Here is a 21,336-nt window from a genome sequence, read left to right as displayed (position 1 = left end):
TTCAGTTATGTTAGCCAAATGAATTTTGAATAAGAGTATTTTTGACATTTCGCTCTAATATTTTTGATAACATGTGCTGATTATGCATTCTGAAAATAAAAATATTTTGTTCTCCATTCTGAACTCTGTAAATGCTCATGTTTATATATTAGTATATGTTATTTGCTTACTGAGTTGTTGATAACTCACCCCTTATCTCCACAATATTTTTCAGATAATTTTGATATCTCAGCTGAAAGTCAAGAGTAAGAAGTGTTAGCAAAGTTTGATGGTCATAGGCGAATAAGTGCCAAAGGGCACAAGTATTTATTGGATAATTTTATTTAGTAGAGAAATTATTTTATGTTATTTTGGTATTTTGAGTCATGGATAGTTCTGAGTCGTGGTGGAGATTTTAATTTATTTCATTGAGGTATTTCTTTGGTGTCTCTAGTCTTGTTAGAAAAACATATATTTTTGGTTTTGAATAAATGAACTTATATTTTATGGGGAATCTGGAGTATATAAATATGTTATGGGAGATGGTTTTTAGTTACAAGAGTTAACTCTCCAGACCTCCAAGACTAGGACGTTACGTAGATGGATCCCTTCCTGCCTCCTCCACATCGCATGAGCCACGTCTGCCCAGCTTAATCAGGTTTACCTTAAACCCACTAGGCAAACTCAATTCTTACTACAGTATATCCCATTAACAAATTTCCATATGTAGATTTGAACTTTGAAACACCTTTATTTAAGTTGTTTGGTAGAGAACCAGACTACTCTCTCCTTCATACATTTCGTTGTCTTTGTTATTTATCCCTTGTTAAGACCTTATGCAGATCATAAGCAAAGCTATCACAGCAAACCTTGCATCTTTCTAGGGTATTGCTCTAACCAACGAAGTCATAAGTGCTTTGATCGCACGATGGGGCTTGGCTTTGGTGTTGCTCGTTTAAGGTGGAGGGAAGGGCTACGGTGCAGCGTTGAACGTGGGCTAATCATTTCCTCTGGGTCCATCTAGAAGCAGTGGTAGAGGAGTCTGGCTGGTCAACTACGTCATGGGTCTGGAGGCTCGTGGGGGTGCAGTCGGCTATGCCTTTGATGATGGGGGGTGCAGGGATGGTGAAGGAAGATGCTTTGGCTTTGGGGAGTGGCTGACGGCAAAGGAGCCTTGGGGAGTTTCTCTAAGCAGAAGAAAAAATACCTCTGCTTCTATAAATACGTTAAGTGGTTGAAAAACCCTAGAGGAGAAAAATGAGAGGCGTACGCACATGGAAGTTATAACTCTAAAAAGAAAACTGCAACCCTAGAGAAAATAAAGGAAGAGAAGAATAAATGCAATGCCAAGACATGTCTATTATGCGCACTCTTGCCGTGGGGGTAGAAACATGCATGCCAAGGAAGTGAAGAATAACCCTAGGGGAGAAAATAGAAAGAAAACGTGCATGGACTGGGGTTGAAAATGGCTTGTTGGGCCCACTTCTTGATTTATAAAAAGGCTTCGTCTCACATTCTAAACTAGCCTTCTTTCCACAATTTGTTAGTCCAAAAACTCAAAATAAATCACACTTGATCCATAAAATATTAGCTGAAAAATAATCTAAATATCAAGCCAAATAAAAAGTCCATAATCCATCAATACAAATTCTGGGTCTGTAACTTTTTTCCAAAATTACTCGTTAAAATCCCAGTTTTTCATCCATATCAACAACAATTCGAACACGAGTTTCATGTTGGGCCTAGGTGTTACACAATACCCACATGAATGTATGCACTGACCCCTGGAGAGGTTGAGGACAACAGTTATGTGATCACAAGTACTCGACTCCTTTCCTCCAAGAAACCTGTAACACCCCAACCCTACTACGTAGGTCCTCACATCATCAATTAATATTATTTGTTAAATACTCTGAAACAAAGACTTTCATTATTTTATTAAATTATTCTAAGATGGGTGTACATTTATTTCTTAAAGTGGGTCACTAAATAATTCAAGGGTGTGATTTTAGGTCCTTGCATTATTTCCTTTCCATCCCTTTAATTTTTATTTACCCAAGAAATAGTCCAAATTCTTTTAACCTCCACCGTCCATTTCTTAACTCATGGGATAAGTTGAGTTTGAATTATTGATTTTTCCTCTCTCTAACCGAAGCATCCTCAAGAAGCTAAATTAAATCCATTTTCTTTTTCACCTGTCGGCTTCCTCCTTAAGCCATTTGGATTCTCTCCCTTCTCCTACACGCTGGACAAGATAAACAAAGCCCTCTCCTTCTCCCTTACCCCACCGACGGCTTCTAAGGCAAGACAACTGATTTCCTCCTCATTTCTCTTCACTCGTCGGGTCCAAGGCATACAAAGGAGAGAAAGAACTTCTCAAGTCTTCCATCGCATGGAGAACCCTTCGGTTTCCCCCAAGCCACGCGATTCTTCTTCTCATCAAAGTCGATTCTTCCATTTCCTACACCTAAGGTTTCTACCGAAAAATCCCCAAGGAAAATCAACCTCGTAAGTGACTTCCTATAGTTTTAATTTCTAGATTTGGAGTCTTGGATTATGAGTTTAACCTAGGGTTTCTTCCTTCGAAACTTTCTGCTGTGTTCCAGCCCCAAATCTTTCGGTTTTGCTTTTCCTCTTCTCATTTCCGTGTACTTTCGTGGCTTCCAAGGGGACCCAAACAGGTATTATACGTTCCTTGTGATTTCTTGTGATTTGGGGGCTTTTGATTTATTGTGTGAACCGATGGTTGTGTTGTAGTTTCTAGGTTTAATTCTCAATTGTTTCCACTATTAGCGGCTCTAGTGAGTGGTAACCGAAAGCCCCATATTTCCTGGGCAGAACAGAGTATTTTGAGGTTGTTGCGCCGTGGGTCATGTTCAGTTTCGGTGGGTTCCAGTTGTGTGTGTTTGTGCTATGTTTTATGGAGCCGGCCGAGTGTCCTGAAACAGATTTTGTAGTCTTTCCTCTTATGTTTCTTGAGTCCAAGCCATGTTTTACTTTTGTTAAAAACCATTTCTTTATTTGCTAAATTAATGGAGTTAAGGTTTGTGATTTTTAAACATGCTTTCCTCAAGATTATGGCCTAAGTAAGCCACTAAGAGTTTTGAATCTAGGATAGTAAGCTTACTTGGAAATTCTAAGTTGCCAAGAGTTTGTATCTTTCTAATTTTGTTGTGTTTCAGAAAAATACATGAGGTTTTCTTGAGTTTCTACCACTCTTGTACTAGTTAATTGCATGATTGATATTTGATCAAGTAAGGGATGTTTAAGACCATGAAAATAATGAGATTTGCTAGCTGTCCATGCACTACAGAAACGTGAAAACAGGTTCTGTTTTGAAGCCTAAACCAGTCACTTTACTTTATCTTTGCTTAACTTCACCATTTTGTTTAACCAAGAATCAGCTTTAGTACGAAAAATCCTTGAGGGATAAGTGACAAAACCAACACTCTTTTGAGCAATACCTTTTGTTGGGTTTATCCTTCACATGATATTACAAAAGACTGCCAAAACGCTGTCTTGATTAAATTTCCAGGTTATAGCACCTCTTTGTTCCATACCTTCTTCTTAAATAAACCACCACCATTCTATGCATTTAACTTATGATTTTCATCTATTCCCAATATAGAAAACAATAGCCTTTAAAAAGGGACAGCAAGCAAGCCTCATGCTCTCATGGGTACTTAAATATTTATAGGAGGGTACTATGGGTTGACTTAGCGCCATGTACGTAGTTAAACGAGTTAGGGAAGACGCCTTAATTCCCTTTTAGTTTAAGGGAAATGAATGTTAATATGTTATTTTCCTTCCATTGAATAGGAGTTAATTTCAAGACTCAAGGAAATCTACTTGTAAAGCCACGAGATAAGTAGCTATGACCATGCTCCTTATGCACAAAGCTCTCTTATTAAAGGATATCTCTCTCTCCTTCCAAATGTTTCTCTTATGAAAAAATAAATATATATATATATTATGTACAAGCCTTTCTTGGTAGCCCCTGTTAAGTACCATATTGATTATAATTGTGTGTATGTAATGTAATGCATCATGAGATTTTTATGCATACTCTCTCTTAAATAGTTATGCCGTACCTATATGTAACATGACATGAAACACTCTTTTCAAAGAAATGCATATGCATATGGACTAAGAAAAGATATGAAAACGTTTGACTGCAAGAAAAGGAACGAGAAGGAAAGAAAGCATGAATGTACATAAGGGCCTTATGAATGAAAGGGTACCAAAGAATGGGCAGATTGCAATGCCGGGTAAGTAGTACTGGTAGTGCACCCAGTGCTGCCCCCCATTAAAGGGATTCCTAACCTATGGCCATGGGCGGGATCCAGGTCCAAAAGACCCGCTAACCCCAACACACGGGGCGCAATAATGTGTACTAGCCAAAGAAAATGAAACATAAAGTAAAGTCATCTTAAGGAAATGTTTATGCATGAAAGCAAAGAATTGTTTGTGCATGAAAGTATAGCTATTTCTTAAATTGTTTATGCATGAAGGCATTGTCAAGAATCATTAAATATTTTATGTATGCATGTTTTCCAAGAAAAGATTATGTTATTAATAAGTTAACAGCACGGTGTACTGCTTACTGAGTATTAGAGTCACTTTGTGTTTATGTTTTAAATGTCCAGGTATGAATGAAGAGGCTGTGGAGCTGGGCACCGCTGAGGATGGAGGGGCAGACGCTTAGATTTCCCTGTCGGTTTGGTTTTGATGGCGATGGTTATGTTTTCTTTATGTTTTTATGATGGGTCCCATGTTGGGACGTTTTGTAGGATGGACTGTAAAACAATATGCCTTCGGGCATGATGTAACTACTATGGTGGAGTGATAGTAATAGCGTAACTACTATGGTGGGGTGATAGTAACCCCACATACGATGGTTTAATGCCCCCTTTTGTATGTGTTGTTGGGACTGAGTCCCCTCTTAATTAGAACTAGTATGTTTTTAAATAAATGAATGATGGTCTCTGAGAGTCCCTTTTATAGAGTGTTGATTTGATTGTCTATCAGTTGCTCTTCTAAACTAGAAGTGCAGACCACATGTACGACATGTTCATGCCTACCTGTTTTACCCTCGTAAAAAAGAAAAAATAAATAAATAAATACATAAAAAAAATAAGTATTGATATTATGAAAAGGGAAGAATAGGTCTAATTGTCGAACCTCGTTCCTTTAGAGGATTAGGTCTTTCTGGGCGGGGTTGTGACAAAAGCAACTGTATTATTTTATTTTGGGGCTAACCATTCTTTCATTTCAACAGATTATGCTAAGTTTCTTACTCTGAAAGGTTGAGTTTAAGAGAATGTGCCTTGATTACAACTAAGGATGAAAGACACCATCTAGAAATATATGTGAGTGTGTGGTCTTTATTTTATTAAAGTTTGGTAAGAGTTGCTTTGGTAGGTGTTGAAATGAATTGGACACAACAGTGCTATATTTATGAGATCCTAGCCTTGGGCATCTTCGTGGATTTATCAGAGTGTGCAACAGAAGTACTTCGAAGTATGATGAGTTGAGAGTAAACTTTGTGAGGGTTCAAAAATTAATTGACTTGAGATTATTTATGATTTAACTCTCGTGATTATGGATTTTAAATTTTGATGATCATTAGGAATGTTGGATACCTAGGTACCACGAGTTTGATATCTTCATGAATTGAGTATGAGATTAAGGACCTAGACTTTGGAGAGTTTTATTTTAATATTCATATGAGGTTAATATTTTATGATGAGAGTTCGATTTACAATTTCAAACGAAGTTAAGCTAAGAATTTAGGTGAAATTATTATTAGGCTTTTAATTGAGCCCGTTGCGGAGGTCTACATTTTTTAATTGAATTGGGCATTAAAGCGTCTGATAATCAATACAATATGTGCGAACACGTATGCCCAGGGGGAAATATGTGAGGCAACGGGTTAAAATATCAGAGGATTGGAATCTTGGAACATCAAGTTCAACAATATGATCGAGGATTAAAATAGGCACGAAATGCATTTGGCAAATGAGTGTTTAGGCTTTGTTTGAGATACGCACTAGCAAATTCTGAGGATGGCATTTTTAGAAAGGGAATGTAACACCTAGGCCCGAAACCGGCCCAAGACTAGAAGAAGCCCACCTACCTAAAGGAGAACGACCCCATTTTGGCAGTTAGTAGTTTCTTTCTCCCTTTTTCCCTTTTTCCCAGCCATAGATTCTCCCATCATGAATCACCCCGTCAAGACATCGTCACCAAAATCCACCCTCTCATGCCGATGCCAAACCACCGCGAGCCACCATTGTCCATCCCATCGAGCATCTTGATTTTTTTTCCTTCCTCCCAATGTGCCTATCCTCTTATCCATGAGTTCTCTACCTTCAGCCATTAAGCACCGTCACAAGTCACCACATTGCCTTTAGAACCCAGACTAGCCACCCCTCTACTGTACACTAATCTGCCACCACTGCCATTGCTCCATAGGGGTATTAGCTACAAAATAATTTCATTTTCTTAATTTCACATAGAAATTGGAGTTTATGCCTAGTTTATACTAGTTGATCACTTTGGTGCCATGGTATTTTGTAGTCCTAGTTAATCATTTTGGTTTAATTAGTGTAGTTAATACATTATAAGAGTCAGATAAGCGATGCTCCTATACTAGACTTTGTCTATATGGATTAGGGTTGATTTTTTGAAAAATGTTGTTTTTTTATGAAACATTTGAAAACAACCTTGTCGTTTTTCTACATAATGCATTGTTTCTAAATAAGAAAAGAAAGATATTTGTCATGACTGGTATAGACATGAGCATTTTTGGCACTATTTCTCAATTGAACAAGAAGAGTGAATATATAGGACATCTGAAAGCGTTACACATGATGATATGAATGTGGTCTCAATTTGTTCAGTACTCTAGTATGGTATGAAATGTTGCATCTAAAAACCTCTTGCATAATATTCTATTTTTGTTTCTGCTCCACTCTAACCTTACCATGAGTTTAAAACTGTGGTCTTTGTAATTGTGTTGGTACCAACATATCCTTTTCTGAGTGCACCCATTTTGAAAACAAAGTGATCTTTTGCGTGGTCTTTCCCATGTGCACACTCGTAGATTGGAGAAGGATAAGAGGAAGATTTACTTATGTTTCTACTTGATTTGGCCACTGAGAATAGCACAACCCTACCATGAGAGTTAAACATGGAATATACTCTAATACGATGATGCTCAGTTATGCTATGCAAAATGATTCTGTATATAAATATTTTGGAACTATTGCTCTAATATTTTGATAACATGTTTTATTCTGCATTCTATTACCGGCTCATGTGTACGCACTGGAATATGTTCATTGCTTAAAAAGTTGTTGATAACTCACCCAATTTGCTCCACCAGATTTTCAGATGATAGATGTTTCAAATAAGGATAAAGAATATGGAGCACGGGCGAGTTATTCAAGAAACTACTAATTATATTTTATTGTTATTTTCGGATATTGATGATGTTATTAAGACTTTGTGGAGTTGATTATTAATTATGTTTAGATCCTTATAGAGAAACATTTATATTTAGTTTGAACATGTGAGTTTATGTTTATAAAGCCTCTGGAGAATATATATTGTATGGTTGAGACATGATTTTTAGGTAACAACAAAGAAACAATTTAGATGAATTTAGCATATGAGGGAGGCATTTGCAAGCTTATTCAAATATTTAGCACGTAAAATACTTTAAACATTCATGCATGGTCTGATGTAAGACTGTGTCTGTTGTAGCGGCATTAATAAAGATAGAGGAATAATTGATATTGGCCTAGATGAAAAATTCCACTCTATCTTTAAGTAAAATAAATGGAACATCTTGAATGGAATCTTACTCAAACTGGTCCTTTTAGACTTGACATGGATTTATTCCTTACATAAAACACCATCACATTGTTAAGATAATATAAATAATAAAATATGTATATATATTCTCCTCAATTTAACCTTTTGGAAAGAAATAGATCTAATTATTATTTTAACACATATTCGGATATTCTCATCATACAACAATATGTAATGTCATTAGAATTACATATAATATAACAATAACACGGCATCCCATGTAAGATGAGTATTATGCATTTCATTCCCATTGGCTTTTATGCATGGTCCTTGCAGAAAAGAACAAAACCACATACAATCTAGAAAGCTTCCGTGAAACTAGATCATGTGAGCATACTTTCAATCTCTAGGAAGTTAAAGGAATCGATTTTCTGTGGTAAGAGTGAATATAATAGCATTACAATCTTTTAGGGAATAAAGATGGCGCCTAACCTACTAATTACGCATATATAGGTTCAGCATATTCGGTTCACCACTAACTCTCACTACAAGAAACAGGGTCTTTTCCGACTCTTAAATTCGCCGCAAATAACACCATAAAAAGCTGTAAATATTTTTTCACAGCGATTTATGCTGCGCCGGACTTTCGTTGCAATTATAGAGCCTTTTAAAAGATTCGCCAGAGAAATACAAAATTTGTCTTCAAAAAATTTTATTTACAGCGATTTTTTTCACTGCTAAAATTATTAATTTCGCCGCAAATAACGTTGGGATTTCAGTCTCGTTTATAAAGCCTTGGGAGAATATATATTGTATGGTTGAGACATGATTTTTAGGTAACAACAAAGAAACAATTTAGATGAATTTAGCATGTGAGGGAGGCATTTGCAAGCTTATTCAGGTATTTAGCACGTAAGATACTTTAAACATTCATGCATGGTCTGATGTAAGACTGTGTTTGTTGTAGCGGCATTAATAAAGATAGAGGAATAATTGATATTGGCCTAGATGAAAAGTTCCACTCTATCTTTAAGTAAAATAAATGGAACATCTTGAATGGAATCTTACTCAAACTGGTCCTTTTAGACTTGACATGGATTTATTCCTTACATAAAACACCATCACATTGTTAAGATAATATAAATAATAAAACATGTATATATATTCTCCTCAATTTAACCTTTTGGAAAGAAATAGATCTAATTATTATTTTAACACATATTCGGATATTCTCATCATACAACAATATGTAATGTCATTAGAATTACATATAATATAACAATAACATGGCAACCCATGTAAGATGAGTATTATGCATTTCATTCCCATTGGCTTTTATGCATGGTCCTTGCAGAAAAGAACAAAACCACATACAATCTAGAAAGCTTCCGTGAAACTAGATCATGAGAGCATACTTTCAATTTCTAGGAAGTTAAAGGAATCGATTTTCTGTGGTAAGAGTGAATATAATAGCATTACGATCTTTTAGGGAATAAAGATGGTGCCTAACCTATTAATTACGCATATATAGGTTCAGCATATCCAGTTCACCACTAACTCTCACTACAAGAAACAGGGTCTTTCCCGGTGCTTAAATTCGCCGCAAATAACACCACAAAACGCTGCAAATACTTTTTTGCAGCGATTTATGCTGCGCCGGACTTTCGTTGCAATTGTAGAGCCTTTTAAAAGATTCGCCAGCGAAATACAAAATTTGTCTTCAAAAATTTTTATTTACAGCGATTTTTTTCGCTGCTAAAATTATTAATTTCGTCGCAAATAACGTTGGGATTCAGTCTCGTTTATAAAGCCTTTGGAGAATATATCTTGTATGGTTGAGACATGATTTTTAGGTAACAACAAAGAAAAATTTAGATGAATTTAGCATGTGAGGGACGCATTTGCAAGCTTATTCAGGTATTTAGCACGTAAGATACTTTAAACATTCACGCATGGTCTGATGTAAGACTGTGTTTGTTGTAGCGGCATTAATAAAGATAGAGGAATAATTGATATTGGCCTAGATGAAAAGTTCCACTCTATCTTTAAGTAAAATAAATGGAACATCTTGAATGGAATCTTACTCAAACTGGTCCTTTTAGACTTGACATGGATTTATTCCTTACATAAAACACCATCACATTGTTAAGATAATATAAATAATAAAATATGTATATATATTCTCCTCAATTTAACCTTTTGGAAAGAAATAGATCTAATTATTATTTTAACACATGTTCGGATATTCTCATCATACAACAATATGTAATGTCATTAGAATTACATATAATATAACAATAACACGGCATCCCATGTAAGATGAGTATTATGCATATCATTCCCAGTGGCTTTTATGCATGGTCCTTGCAGAAAAGAACAAAACCACATACAATCCAGAAAGCTTCCGTGAAACTAGATCATGGGAGCATACTTTCAATCTCTAGGAAGTTAAAGGAATCGATTTTCTGTGGTAAGAGTGAGTATAATAGCATTACGATCTTCTAGGGAATAAAGATGGTGCCTAACCTATTAATTACGCATATATAGGTTCAGCAGATTCGGTTCACCACTAACTCTCTCTACAAGAAACAGGGTCTTTCTCAGCGATTAAATTCGCCGCAAATAACACCATAAAATGCTGCAAATACTTTTTTGTAGCGATTTATGCTGCGCCGGACTTTCGTTGCGATTGTAGAGCCTTTTAAAAGATTCTCCAGCGAAATACAAAATTCGTCGCCAAAAATTTTTATTTACAACGATTTTTTTTGCTGCTAATATTATTAATTTCGCCGCAAATAGCGTTGGGATTTCAGTCTCGTTTTGCTGCGAAAAAGTATTTTACAGCATTTTCTATCGTCGAGAATATGCAAAATATTGCCGCAAATATCTTGACCGTGTTCAAAAATCACCGTGAATAATATTTGTTGTAGCGGCTAACATTGTCACAAATAATATGGACTCTTTTCCAGCGAGTAATTGTCGCTGCAAAATACTATTTGCGGCGATATGTAGTGGTCGACATCGCCTAACCCCCTAGCTCCCCCGGCGACACCACCCCTCTGATTTCAGCCCCAACCACGCTGCCATTAGCCTCCACACAACACACAAAGCCGCGGCACCTCTTGTGTTCGTGCGCCCCCGTCGCACCACCATTGACCGCCATTTCGTCACCACAATATCCTCGACCTCCTAGCAACCCAATGGACCCAACCCCACCTCCGATCCGTCACCAGTGAAGCACATCCAACCTCATTTTCGATTTGGGTGTTTTTGGTCTTCTACCGCCTCCCACGCCGACACTCACGGCCAACCCTCACCACCACTAACTTCACCGACATCCCTGGGCCCTACCCTATCAATCTCGGGTCTTCGTTTGCACCCGTTCAAAAATGGGTCTTTGAGACCCATGGCCACAGTGCATTTGGCACTATTTTGCAGCTGCATTTCTGCTTCTTGCACTTCCGTGATCCTCCGGAAATTGCTAAATAGCGCTGTAAGTATTTTCCAAAGAATTCTTGTGAATTTAATGTATTTTTGCACTAACACATTACACTGTATTTAAACTGTTGATTGGTTTTGCCGGACTAAGTCCGAGGAGTTCGGGGGTCGGATGGATTGGTGAATGGAGTTGTTTGATTGGATTTGTTGGGATTGGTTATTGATGGTTGTTGAATTGTGTTGTACATGTACATCTCATGATTTCATGCATGATCATGTTTGTAATGGAAAATTGGGTTTTTTCGTGTATTGCATTCATGTTCATGTGTGTATTGGAAACTGGGTTTTCATGTGTAAAGATTTACTGGGTGCGTGTGTATCACGACCCCAAGCCGAGATGGGGCATTATCTCGATGGAGCTCCTTTGGTCACTCGGGAGTATAATATACTGAGTTACGTCCCCTGGATTGTCGCCGGGCGATAGTAGGATCGGAAGAGATGGTCTCGTGCCGACTCCGTGGTCCTTCGCTGGCGGGGATTAGAGGACGTTTGGCCACGTACACGCTGGGCGCAGAACTGGGCATCGCTCGTTGCGTAGAGGATGCTTAGCCACGTACGCGTCGGGTGCGGAACTGAGCATCGCTATGAAGCCAAGGTGTGTGGATGACCCATAGGGGAGATCATGGTACATACGTTAAAAATGGACTATTTTCTGGGAAAATAGCATGTGTTGGATTTTGTGTAAACCATTTTTCTGGGAAAATGTGTTATGGATATTTTTGAGCCAACTGAGATTTTGGCGTGTGTTGGAAATGATCATTTTCGGGGAAAATGATGTTTTAAGTTAAAATGCGTATTTTATCATATGCATGCATATTGGTTACATTAAATGCATTTTTATTCCTGAGGATTGTTTGGGTTATATTACCTGCGGTACCGTGTTTGGTAACGCAGATTTTGATGCAGATGAAGATAATGGTGAGCCTGAGAAGTCGGCTCCACCCGATGAGTGATTTGAGATCACTCATTTGTTATTTGGGACATGTGTTAAATTTTATTTTGGGATGACTGTATAACTATTTAAACCCTTTTACTGAAATTTAAATTGTGTTTAAATTATGGTACTTAGTTGACTTAAATATCCGCTGCGTTTTTATTATACACTGTTGCATGTACATACACTTGGCACTATCGTTGGGATGCGTGACTGTGTTGTCATCATCCGGGCATCTCGATCCCCATGTTTCCGTATATGGGGGGTCGGGGGCGCCACAGTATGTTTTATCAAAAAAATATTCCGAGTCTCTATCCATGTACGTAGTACTTAGCACCGCTCAAATTGATTCTCCTTTATATTGGTGAGTTCTACTAATAATATAAAATGCATAATTCAGTGCAAAGAGATCTATACAAGTTGTATACTCACAAACTAATGTAACTTGATATTGTATGTTTGATTGTAAAGTTATCTCGACTATAAAGTAGATTTCACGTATCACATCAAACCACATTAGTTTGTAAATTTATTATTATGAAATCACTTCTCACTAATAATAGGACAGCCAACATTGTTTTTGTGAGCGTCAAGCTTAACAATTTTTGGTCCACCTCTTATTCTTTGTCCTCTTTCACATTGCTTTTCTTTTTTTAAATGATTCTTTCATGGGTGCATGCAACAACTTGTTATATGGCGGTAGTTGTATCTCAATTATCTCTATTCCAGTCCTTGCACGCAAGCATTTTCTACATATAAAATTGGACATACTTTTCATTATTTTTTGAAAAATAATGAAAAGTAGTCCAACTTGTTATATGGTGTAATTTATTCTCATGCCAGTGGGTTCTACTAATATTAGGACAGTCAACTTGGTTTTGAAATGGTAAGGGCAAACAACTTGGCCCGGCCATCTCTTTTTTCATGATTCTTTCTTGTGTGCATGCAACAACTACTTTTGTATATTGTGGTTGTTGTATCTCTCTTATATATATCTAATCCAATACATGCACAGGAAACGTCTTTCTTGTCAAGATAATTTCGAATATACTGTCTCACCATAGTATATAGTAACAATTACACTTCAATATCATATATGTTCTTTAACCATAGATCAATAATGCCTATAAAAACCCCCATGCAAGCGGGAGTACTTCGAAAACCAAACCACAAAAGTCTATAAACCAGCATATAAACCAAACCATATGGCATATATGTTCTCTCCCATGATGAGCAAGACTCGTCCTTATGATGTGGTTAATCAAGGTCAACCCCTAACTGCAGATCAGTCATGGGCTACACTTGACGACGGCGATGCCTTCCTATCCCTCGTTGACAAGCCTGGTCGTCCGCCCGGCAGGGGTGGTCCTGGTCGTCCGCCCGGCAGGGGTGGTCCTGGTCGTCCGCCCGGCAGGGGTGGTCCTGGTCGTCCGCCCGACAGGGGTGGTCCTGGTCGTCCGCCCGGCAGGGGTGGTCCTCATGCACTCCACGATGCTAATGCTGACGGAGATGGATTAATCGGGGAGGAGGAGCCTTCATGGGCTACACTTGACAACGACGATGCCTTCCTATCCCTCGCTGACAAGCCTGGTCGTCTGCCCGGCAGGGATCAACGTCTGCCCGGCAGGGGTCGTCCTCTACCCAGCAGGGGTGGTCCTCTGCCCGACAAGAGACTTCCTCATGCACTCCACCATGCTAATGCTGACAGAGATGGATTAATCGGGGAGGTGGAGCCTTCTCGTGCACTCCACCATGCTAATGCTGACTGCGATGGATTAATCGGGAGGAGGAGCCTCCTCGTGTACTCCACCAGGCTGATGCTAACAAAGATGGATTAATCAGGGAGGAGGTGCTCGGCGCCCTACTGCACTATGCTTAACATATAGTGATCTTCCCCTATATATATATATATATATGTATATAGTGTGTCTGGTAACAAGTTAGTATATAAATGTAGTAGCTAGCTAAGTTTCAACTTCACATGATGTAAGAACCAAGAGGCGGCCAGCTCCTTGTGTACTGCAAGGTTCAGTACTGCTTGTATGTGTTTCGGTTCAGTACTGCTTGTATGTATTTTATATGATGAAGTACTAGTGCTTGTTTGTGTTATAATTAGCTTGTTATTTTCAATATTTCTTCTATATATATAGTTTTACTATTTACCCAATGGGAAGATTACTATAAGTTTAACCGATTCCAAGAAATTTTCCGTATTAATTTTAAACTTGCTACAATTGGATCCTTTTGGGGATCGACTTGTCTCTAATTAATACTTCTTGTCTATAATGCTTTTGGTGGATTTGCTAAAAAATAGGTGGAGTGGGAAAGTGAGATGATTATTTAACAAAATAGAAACGTGGTAAGCAGGGCTAGCTATTGAGTCGAACACTGAAACTTGAAGTTTTCACAGAAATTATGTAGGATTGTTGCACTCGAGAAACCAAACTAAACTACAAATATATATGAGAATTATGAATTATGATCTTTAGATTGCTACGTGACATGAATTGGGATATCACTACAACAAATAGTGGTTTTTGGGACAGAAATTTTTTCCACGAATACTATTTGGTAGCAAATAATTACGTTTTGCCACCAAAATCACGTCGTCAAAAAATTCTCAACGCAACTAATTATATTGGACCATTTTATTTGTCACGATTTACAATTTGTGAAAATTAAAGACTTTTTCCTACAAAATTATGCTCATCAAAAAAAGTTTAGTGATAATATTTTTTTACGGTGATATATGCATTCATTAGTGACGGAATTGGTTGGTAACAAAAAATTTGACAGTTCTTGCGAATACTACTTGGTAGCAAATAATTACATTATGCCAACAAATTCTCATTGTCAGAAAAGTATCGCCACAAATAATTATATTGGACCATTTTCCATTTGTCACGAGTTAAAATCTGTGAAAATTAAATACTTTTTCCCATAAATTAAGATCATCAGAAAAAGTTTCCACAATATAATTTATTAAGATGACATATACATTCATTAGTGACGGAATTGGTTGGTAACAAAAAACTTACAGTTCTCATGAATACTATTTGGTAGCAAATAATTACGTTTTGCCTCCAAATTCACGTCATTAGAAAAGTCTCACCGCAAATTATTATATTGGACCGTTTTCCATTTGTCACAAGTTAAAATCTGTGAAAATTAAAGACTTTTTCCCACAAATTAAGATCATCAGAAAAAGTTTCCACAATATATTTTTTTACGTTGACATATGCATTCATTAGTAACAAATTGGTTGGTAACAAAAAAATTTACAGTTCCCATGAATACTATTTGTAGCAAATAATTACATTTTGCCATCAAATTCACATCGTCACAAAATGTCCGAAAATATTTTAAATCGGGTATTTTTAGTTTTGTTGAACCAAGCCTGATTTCTACGTAAGTCTCTTTGTATTTTTGTAACAGCCAAAAATAATATATAGTTATAAAAAATCATTTTATTTAAATGATTTCATCTATTAAGAATATTATGTGATATGCATTATTTTAATTTATGTTAAAAACTCTATTTAATTAAATTATTTAATTCTTTTAAAAATATTTTGTAACACCTGAATCTTACTACGTAGGTCTTTACGTCATCTATTATTATTTTAAGTCATTATTTGAGATAAGGATTTTTATTATCTTATTATTTATTTTAAGAAGTATGTGCTTTTATTTGTATGAATGTCATTAAAAATAATTTAAGGATATGTTTTAAGGCCTTATAATATTCTTTCTTTAAGCCCTCTACTTTTTATTTAATTAAGAAGTGGCCATGTTCAAAAAAATAAAAAAAAAAATTTAAGAAGTGGCCAAACCCTCCCAACCAAAGAATGGGGAGATGAGAAAATATATAACTATGCTTGAATCCCCACCTTCCATCCCTTAGCTTGTAAGACAAGCCATTGGACTTCTTACTTCCTCTCTTCACCTATCAGCTTCCTCAACAAGTTATTTGGATTCTTCTTCCTTCTCCTACACGCCGGTTCCAAGGGACAAGAAAACAAAATCCTCCCTTACACCCATTGACGGCTTGCAAGGCAAGACAAGTAGACTCCTTTCTCATTCCTCTTCACCCGTCAGTCCCAAGGCACATGAAGGAGAGAAAACTTCTCAAGTTTTCCTTCACACGAAGAACCCTTCGGTTTACCCCAAGCCTCGCGATCACTTCTTCTCCTCAAGCCGATTCTTCCACTTCATAAACCTAAGATTTCTACCGAAAATCTTCAAGGAAAATCAACCTCGTAAGAGAGTTTCCTATGGCACTAATCTCTAGATTGAAATCTTAGATCTATGGGTTAACATAGGGTTTTTTTTTAAGAAATTTTTCTGCTGTGTTCTAGCCTTTAATCCTTCGGATTTCCTCTTCCTCTTCTCGTGGTTGTGTACTTTCGTGGCTTCAAAGGGGACCCAAACAGGTATTATACCTTCCATGAGATTTCTTATGAATTGGGGATTTTTGAAATTCTGTGGGAACCGATTGTTGTGTGGTGATTTCTGGGTTATCTCTCATTTGTTCCCTCTATTAGTTGCTCTAGTTGGGTGGTAGCCGAATAGGGGAATGAAGGTGTTTTGTGTGATATGTTGTGCTCTGTTTTGGTGTTCTAGCGTGTGGGTGTTCTGTTTTGTTGTTCCAGCCGAGCGTGTGTATGTGCTCTATTTTGGTGTTCCAACCATGTGTTGCACAAAGCAAGATTGTAGTCCATCCTTGTGTTTTATCAAGTTTAAGTCATGTTTTAGTGATGCTTTTATGTGTTAAATTAATGAAGTTAAACTTATAAATTTGGCATGTTTTCCCTAAGGTTTATGGCCTAAGTAAGCCACTAGGAACTTTTAAGTAAAAATAGTAAGTTGCCTTGGAAATTTGAGTTGCCGAATATGGTGCTCATTATGTATGTTGTGTTTTCAGAAAAATGTTATACCTTTCCTATGTTTTCTACAACTTTCATATGGTTTAATTATGTAGTTGAAGTTTTGGCTAAGTAAGGGATATTTAAGACCATGAATATGCTAGAACTTGCTAGCTGCACATGCATTTTAAAGTTCTGAAATATATTCTGTTTTGGGAGCCTAAATCAGCCCATTCCATCTCTTGCTCAACTTCACCCTTTTGCTTAATCAATGATGAACTTTAGTATGGAAAACCCTTGAAGAATGAGTGTCAAAAACCAACCCTCTTGTAGGCGTTGGCCTTTTATTAGATTTACTTCCACATGAGGTTGTAAAGCTGTCAAAATGCCCTCTTTGACGAAAATTCCAGATTTTGCAACAAATTCTTATTCCTTTCCCTTTTCAAATAAATCCCTACCATCCTATATGTTTTAACTCATGATTTCCTACCTATCCCTTGTAAAGAAAGTAGTAGCTTTAAAGAGGGGCAGCAAGTAAGTTAAGTATTTTCATGGGTTTCTTTAAATGTCAGAATGAGAATATTAGAGTTGACTTAGTATCAAGTATGCAGCTAAGGGGTTAAGGAAAACACTTTAATTCCAATGTGGAATTTAAGTTTGCGCGTAAGGGTGTCGGATAGCAAGACTTAATGTGAAATGAATTTTAATACGTTCATTTCATTTCATTGAATAGGAGTTTATTTCAAGATTTAAGGAACCTACTTGTAAAGCATCGAGATAATTAGCTATGACCATGCTCCTTACATTCTTATGAAAAAGTGCCTCGCTCCTTCCAAATGTTTCTCTTATGAAAGAATATATGCATGTATAGTATGTATAACTCTTTCTTGGTAACCCCTGTTAAGTACCCTATTAATTACCATTGTGTGTATATAAGGTAATGCATCATGAGATTTTATGCATGCTCTCTCTTGAATAATTATGCCTTACCTATATGTATGTAGCATGACATGAAACATTCCTTTCAAAGAAACGCATACGCATGGGCACTAAATGAAGATAATGAAAACATTGATTTTTCTAAAGAAAGGAAAGGAAAAAAAATAAAAGCATGAATGTACGTGACTGCCATATGTATGCTAAGGGTACCAAAGAAATGGGCAGATTGCAATGTCTAGTAAGTAGTACTGGTAGTGCACCCAGTGCTGCCCCGCCCCCCCTCTCGATGAAAGGGATTCCTAACCTGTGGCCATGGGCGGTATTCAGGTCCGAATGACCGCTAACCCCAACACACTGGGCGTAATAGTGTGTACTAGCCAAAGAAAGTGGAGTGTAAAGTAAAGTTAGTTCTTAGGAATGTTTAAGCATGAAAGTATAGCTATGCCTTAAATTGTTTATGCATGGAAAGATAGTTATTTCTTAAATTGTTTATGCACGGAAGTATTGGCAAGAACTGCAAATGTTATGTATACATATTTTCAAAAGAAAAGATTATGTGAGTAATAAGTTAACGGCATGGTGTACTGCATACTGAGTATTAGACTCACTTTGTGTTTATGTTTTAAACGTCCACATACGGATGAAGAGGCTATGGAGCTGGGCACTGCGAAGGAGGGAGGGGCCGATGCTTAGAGTTTCCCTGACGGTTTGACCATGATGAGGATGGTTATATTTTTTTTTTATGTTTTATGATGGGTCCCATGTTGGGGCATTTTGTTGGCTTGACTTTTAAACAATATGCCTACGGGCATGATGTAAATACTATGGTGGGGTGATGGTAATGTCATAACTTCTATGGTGGGGTGATAGTAACCCCACATAAGATGGTTAAATGTCTTTTTGTATGGTTTGTAGGGACTGAGTCCCCTCTTACTTAGGACTGTTTATGGTTGGTGAATGGATAATGGACTCTGAGAGTCCTTTATTTAGAATATTGAAGAGATTGTTTATCAGGTGTTCCTTTTAAATTAGAAGTGCAGAGTGCATGCACGACATGTTCACGCATGTCCTTTATTACCTCGAAAAAAAATTAAAAATAAAATAGCACTAATAATAATAAGGAAAGAACAGGTCATGCGTCGTGATCCCGTCCTAAGAATGGGACGGGGTTGTGACATACTTAGCAAAACTTCATAATTTATTTAATGATGAAAGAATAGTATTTCTATAATTAAAGTTGAGTTTAGATTTATGATATGATTTTTCTATCTTAATTCATATTATTTTACTTAATTTATTTCAATATTTTAATATTCACCGTCAGATCGATATGAAGAGCCAAGATAAAGGGTCTAAATTAAAACCTACTCTTCTCTTTTCCCTCTCTCTTTCCCCTTCCCCTTGCAGTTAGTGGAACCCCCCTTCTCCCCTCTCTTATCCTTCGGCCATTGCCCAGCAGTCGGCGACCACTGCAGTGCCGCGCCACCACTACCTCATCGACGAACACCACTCGCCGAACCCAACCTCCCCACAATGCCTCTCTCTCCCTCTCCTCCTCCCCCAAAACGAGCCTCCTTCCCTCTTAGCTTCTCCACATCATTGTCGCAACCCGCACCCAAACCACCGCCGTTCATCGTCGACGACACTGAGAGCCCCTCGCCGGCTCCAGCCGATCATCCCCCAACTCCCCCACGATCTCTCCATTCCCCGTAACTCACTTGTCTTCATCTGTGGGTATGTTTTCTTCTCTTTGTTTTTTTGTTCTCTCTTTGGTGATTTTGAGTTTGTTTTGAATAGAATATTTGAATGTTTGAGGAGTATTTTTATGGGTTAAATCCTCGTGTCGTCTTCTTCATCCATGGGTATGTTTTCTTCTCTCTGTTTTTTTGTTCTCTCTTTGGTGATTTTGAGTTTGTTTTGAAGAGAATATTTGAATGTTTGAGGAGTATTTTTATGAGTTAGATCCTTGTGCCGTCATCTTCATTCGTGGATGTGTTTTATAATATCTGTTTTTTTGTTCACTCTTTGGTATTTTGAGTTTGTTTTGCAGAGAATTTTAAATGTTTAATGGGTTTTAGAGTTTGGGTGAAAGTCAAATCTTGGGATTAATTTTGGATTCGGTGGGATAGGTTTGAAGAGGGAGTGAAATTGTGAAAGTGATGGGTTTTGGTGGGAGAGGTTTGAATGACCAAATACTTACTTCTCTTTTCATCAAATAATCTTGTTTCCTTAAAACAGATAATTTTGTATTCTGATTGTTAAATAAAGGTGTAATATTAGGGCACTGAGTTGTAGTATTCTGGTTCTCTTTCGCTAACTTGTTCTCTTAGACAACATTGGACATTGAGTTCACAAGACTCGGATCATTGTTGCAATCCCTGGTACCTTTTTCTACACATGGTATGCTTTGCAGTAGCATTGGCTTGCTCACAGTATACTATGACTTGCTTTATGCATTTAGTATAAATAGCATCCTTCTGAATGAAACATTTTTGTTGGCAGTGTCTTTATTCAATAAGATGCGAAAATACTGTTATTGAGCTGCTTTTATTATATATTGTGTCTATTGTTAATACTTGGTCAATCCATTTTGGAAACCTCTACTTTGGAATGTATGCATGGAGAATTTGGTGTTCCTTTCATGGTTTCTGCTTTTCTCTGTTGAAATACATTCTTACTCTTCAGTTTGGGTGGTGCAGAGAATATACTAGGAATTCAATGTAGCGGTTGTCTTCAATTTAGGTGGCTACATGAAAATATCTATGAAGTTTTATTTGGTGTGATTAAATCACATGGAAGACTATGTTATTGATATGTAACTCATATCTTGTAATTTTATATTTTGTAATGTAATGTAATGTAGTTTACTGTAGGTTTCTTGTCCATTGTTCAAGTTTTCATTTTTCATGTCCATTGTTCAAGTTATTTGTATTCCAATATATATTTTTTTTTTGTGATATATTGTTCATATTCTTTTATGTATTTTAGGTATAAGGTTGTGAGCCTATAATAATGTTTTACTAGTATTTTTTTTTATTTCATAAAGACTATTTCCGACAATCAGAGGACTAATCTGACGACAAGAGCAGCAATCAACATAATACAGTACCCACACGAGTGTATGCACTGACCCCTGGAGAGGTTGCGGACAATAGTGATGTGATCACAAGTACTTGACTCCTTTCCTCCAAGAAAGCAACTGTATTATTTTATTCTGGGGGTAACCATTCTTTCATTTCAACGGATTATGCTAAGTTTCGTACCCTTGAAAGGTTGAGTTTAACAGAATGTGCATTGATTACA

At 37.0% G+C, this 21,336-nt stretch overlaps 2 long non-coding RNA genes across 2 annotated transcripts; both read left to right on the top strand.

The window, feature by feature from the left end:
• Positions 1-2,107: 2,107 nt before the first annotated feature.
• Positions 2,108-4,984, top strand: LOC108998157. The gene is made up of 3 exons (XR_001997283.2): positions 2,108-2,487; positions 2,586-2,660; positions 4,626-4,984. It is a non-coding gene; the product is annotated as an uncharacterized LOC108998157 (long non-coding RNA).
• Positions 4,985-16,107: 11,123 nt separating this feature from the next.
• Positions 16,108-20,992, top strand: LOC118343973. The gene is made up of 2 exons (XR_004797785.1): positions 16,108-16,662; positions 19,358-20,992. It is a non-coding gene; the product is annotated as an uncharacterized LOC118343973 (long non-coding RNA).
• The last annotated feature ends 344 nt before the right edge of the window (positions 20,993-21,336 follow it).

Source organism: Juglans regia, chromosome 12 (genome assembly GCF_001411555.2).
Source record: "Juglans regia cultivar Chandler chromosome 12, Walnut 2.0, whole genome shotgun sequence".
NCBI lineage: Eukaryota > Viridiplantae > Streptophyta > Magnoliopsida > Fagales > Juglandaceae > Juglans > Juglans regia.
The sequence above is the reverse complement of the archived record's forward strand: the minus strand, read 5'-3'. Positions and strand labels throughout refer to the sequence as shown.